Raw genomic sequence first — 4,978 nt, forward strand, 5'->3', positions numbered from 1 at the left:
AAACCTTGCCATGACACCAAAATGATGAATAGAATCAATAGATATATGATCAACAATCTCCTCCTCCTCCTCCTCTCCCCCCCTCTCCTCCCACCCCCAAAACAAAAAACAAAAAAAAGTTGGAAAACTACATATAAAAAAAAAACACTCAAAGACCTTACTTCATTCAACCAACTTTATCAAGATAATGACGGTCACAAAAGTTCCCGGATAGACAAAGAGAGAGGGAAAAGAAAAAAAGATAACGTGGTCTGTTCTCCCATTCATATGGGTGATTTATAATCTAAAACCATTTGACGTTGAAAAAAAGTTGATTACACAGCCAAGAGGGGTTTTGGCGGGAAAACGAAGAGCAGGATAATAGAAAGGCATCATTCCATGATCCTGCTCTGTAGTTGGTCATGCAGAAATTTGTAGAACAGGAACGTAGACATTTCATTTTTTTTCTTTCAATTGTAGCAAAGCTTCTTTACTCAAAGTGATGGAACTGACACTGTAGACATGGTTAAGGCATTGCTTTTGTTTCGAAATTTATATTTTTGATGTTCATTGCGTCTGTTTCCTGCTCATAACATAGAGTGCTTTCGGTGGGGAGAAGTACACCAGAAATGTGAAAAGTCGTATACGGTGCTCACTTAAATGCCAAAAGTTTTTGTTGAATCATTTAAATGCCAAATCAAAAAAAAAAAAAACTCTCACTTAAATGCCTCCGACGAGAAATTCTGGCTAAAGTGATTACATGAATTTCTAAAATTAAAAACAAGCTAAAAAATTAAAAAAATTTTAATTAAATTTGAAAAAAACTAAGAAAATTAATAAAGAAAAAGAGAACATAGGGTTGCATAGGTGGCGAGGGTTGGCCATCGTCGACAATGGCGAGTGACGGTCGTCAAGCCCCGAGCGGGCAAGGGTCGGTGACCCCTGTAGCAAGCGAGGGCCCATAGGCCCTCACCTAGATCGGGCAAAGGTCGTCGGCCCTCGGCCGGACCTCCTGCTATTTTCCTTTTTTTTTAAACTTAAGTTTAGCTTATTTTTATTTTTAATATTTTAATATAATTAATTTTCAAATTATTTAATTTTTAAAAAATTTTATTACTGACTAGACCTCCAACAAGTCATGTCAGCTTTAAATATTAAAAAAAATGCCACGTCAGTTTTTGGCCAAGCACATTGGAGTTAATACTTAAGTAATTATTGTTAAAAAAAATTGGCAAATTGTTTCGAAAATTTTTACATTAAAATGAACGCGATTTATAATTTTTGACATTTCTGACATATTTCTCTCCTTTTCAGATGGGGTAGAGTATGGTTTCACTGTGAATGGTACTTTTGCGGGCATGAACTGTCTTGTACACAGCGGCGGACACCTGATAGGGTGGTGGATGTACAGGAGACAGTAACAGATCATGGTAGAAAAACCCTACTTCTGACATGCATTAATTATGCTGCAACAAAAATAGGTTTGAACATTGAAAGTCACATTTAGTTGGGAAAAATTCAAAAAAGGCACCGAAACCCCCATATTTTCTCAAATAAAGGCTCCGAGTGAACACTATTTTAAAAAATGGCCCAAAGTCATTATGTTTTCTCAAATAAGGGCCCTAAGTGAATACTGTTTCAAATAAGGATTTGAAATGACTATAAATCTAAAAAAAAAGCCTGATTTAAGGGCATTTTAGTCTTTTTACTTATTTAATTTTTTTTCTTTTTTATTATACTTTTTGTTATCTATTTTCTCAAAAAAAGAAGGAGGAGAAAGTGGATGATCACAAGCGGGAGGGGCAGCCCTGCCGCCTGTGGCCACCGCCCCATCATCGGGGCGATGGCGAAGGCGGCAAAGATCGGGCGGTCGCGGCGCCGACGAGGTCCCGACCTAGTCCAGCAGGTGAGGGCCTCTCGGCCTCTCTCTTTGGTGAGGGCCGGCGGTCCCCGCCCAAATTGGGGACCGCTGGTTGTTGCTTCATCGGCGGTGGGGGGTCGCCTGGTCAAGGTGACCTCGGCCCGATCCGGGTGACGGTGGCGACCCCCGATCCGGGCGGGGACCGTCGGCCCTCACCTAGATCCAGGAGAGAGCCTAGAGGCCCTCGCCTCTAATTGGTGGGGTCACCGGCGACCCCACCGGCCTTCGCCGACCCCCCCACCGGCGATGGGCTGGCGGCTACAGGCTGGAGGGGCGACCCTCCCGTTTGTGCGTGGCTTTTTTTTTAAATCGGGAAAAAGAAAAAAATGAATAAAAAAATTAAAATGTAAAATGACAAAAACATCCTTTAAGTCAGACCCTTTTTTGAAACATTATGACCACTTTGGGCCCTTAATTGAAAAGTACAATGTCACTTTGGGCCATTATTTGAAAAAACAAGGGGACTTCGGGCTTTTTTTGGATTTTTCCCTATTTAGTTAGAAGGGAAAGTGTAAAAAAAAAAATTATGAACATATTGCGTTGGTGCCAATTCAATTTTAAACGTTTTAATTATGCCAATTTAATTTTAAATATTTTGTATTTGTGCTAATTGAATCTGTCCGGCCAATTTTGACTAAAAATCATTGATGTAGATGCCAACCGCCCTACGTGATACAATTAACGTTGATGTGGAATTTTTAAATAATCATTTATTTTTTAATATATTTTTTTCTTTTCTGTTTTTTATTCTTTACTCTATCTTTTATTGAGGATGGAAGATGCCGGCCGAGTCCTACCAGCCACAAGCGAGGGCCGCATTCCCTTGTCGGATCTAGTCATTACGGCCTCACCCAGCCCTAGGCGAGCTTGAGGCCGCGACGCCCTTGGCTGACCTATATCTAGTGAGGTCGTCGCGGCCTTCGTCGGCCACAACTTAAAGAACCTCAAGTCGTAGGTGCGTCGGAATCGTGGGAAGAATTCCACCTTTGGGGTTGTCCTAATGTGAAAAGTCTCGAAGGTTTGGCAAACTCAAAGAACCTCAAGTTTTGTATATCCAGCGCTGCAAGAGGCTACGGGTTGTCGAGGGCGTCGACGAGTTGGAGTTTCTGGGCAAATTGAGACTTTATGGATGCAGATCGTTGGAAAGGTTGTTTGATTGATGTGTCAACCACCAAATTGCCAAATGATTGCCGAGTAATTATCCAAAGTTGCAGGAGATTATGTGGAATTAAGAGAAGATTCAAAGGCTCCGTCCAGTCCTTAAAGCATTATAAGGCGAATCTCATTCATTCTCTCCTTTTCTCTTTTTGATTTTTAAGGTAGACTTGTAATCATGGTGAGAAGAAATAAATATGAAAAAAGAAAACAATCAAATCATCATCAATTAATATTTGATCTCAGTTATTTTTAAAACCCACTTAGAATAAGTTTTATCTTATTTTCTTCTGTTTTTATTGTATGTGAGAAAGTTCTGTGCAGCAAATTAATCTTTAATGTGTTTTCTTCTGAAAATGGTGGATGATGTATTTCTGCGCCCTACCATGTTTTTTGGCCTTTCAGACATTTATTTTTGTGGTCGTCAATGTGTAGTTTGGGGATATTTTTACACATTTAAGATATGTAAATAAATGTTTCAAGCACATACAGTCAGTTCCATTAGACAATCTAGAAATGAGACTGGATTGGTTCCCGGCACCTCCGGTTCGCTCTCCAATTCTGAAAACTGAGAACTGATCCCTCCGATCCAGTCCTCCATTCCAAAACATGAGTATCGGGCCATCTAGAGGCTTGATTACCCCTACCATTTATCATTCTATCCATAAAATATGAGTTTAAAAAGAACCTCGGATTCATTTTGCCCTCTTTAGTATTGCCAAATCGAACTCTAGAAGTAAAAGTAGGACGTACAAATAGTGAGAAAGGACGTTGGGATGTCACATCAGAGTTTGCAATTAAGATTCTACAAATAGAGGGCGCGGGGGGCAGCTATGGCAAATCGGCAGCTGGTTGCCCAGATGGAGAGGGCGGTGGGGCAGTCGACGTGGGTCACAGCTTTCTGGTTTCTCAGCTCTCTCATGTTGCGTGTTGCCATAGGGCATGGCCGGTGGGCGGGAACGTGACCCTCCCTAATGCCATGTCTGCCGGTGCGTACGCAGGCGCGTCCCTATTATTGATCCCGCTTGTGCCAAGTGCTGCAAAAAGGGAGATCACCTCATCCGCACGTTCTTTGCACATGCAGTGATGGAGTCCAATTTGTCAACTCTCTTGACTCCCAATCTAGTGGGATGGGACAACTCCCCCTCCCCGATTTGGGGCAGGGATCATCATGATTTCAGGGTAGACTCAAGAACTAAAAAATCGATATGATGGAAACAAGATAGGTTCAAGTTTCCAAAAATTTGTGAATTGATTCGACGGTTAAGTTTCAAGTTCCATGATGTGAAGTTTGGAACCTGAAACAAATCTTTATATTTTTCTTGATTTATGTCTTCGCGTTTCCTGTTGTATTCCATAGCATTCAATAATGAGTATATAATTCAAAATCATTAGCCTAACCTTCAATGACTGAGACTTTTACTTTATTAATGTTTCATATTCTTTGTATTTCTTAATGTGAGTCATGATAGGCGGCTTGTAGTAGCAAATGATGATCATTAGAGCTGATAATTCATTGCAATCGTTTACTTGAGCATGCACGTGAAACCCGAGTAAACAGTGAAACCAACTTTAGAATCTATGATAAAAGAGGTTTTAGGTTCCAAAAAATGAGGAATCAATTATAACGAATAGATTTTAAATTCTATTTGAAATCTAGAACCGTTCATCCCTAATTTAGAGAATCTCGCTTACTGATTGATTGTAGTGGCTCCTCTGCTTAGAGTTGACTCCATTCTCTCATTATTGCCGGCCCTAATAAAGTTAATGATCATTGCCCTCCTAACCTTATTTTCTATGCTTGGCCCACGACAAATAGAAACCTGTGGTGTCGGCCAAGAAAAACCAAACTTTATACCTCATGATGGGGTGGGCACGATTGTCTGTCTGGTTTGATCAAATCTTGATGCGGCTCAAACAGTG

The sequence above is a fragment of the Rhodamnia argentea genome, chromosome 4, assembly GCF_020921035.1.
Source record: "Rhodamnia argentea isolate NSW1041297 chromosome 4, ASM2092103v1, whole genome shotgun sequence".
In the NCBI taxonomy this organism is placed as follows: Eukaryota; Viridiplantae; Streptophyta; class Magnoliopsida; order Myrtales; family Myrtaceae; genus Rhodamnia; species Rhodamnia argentea.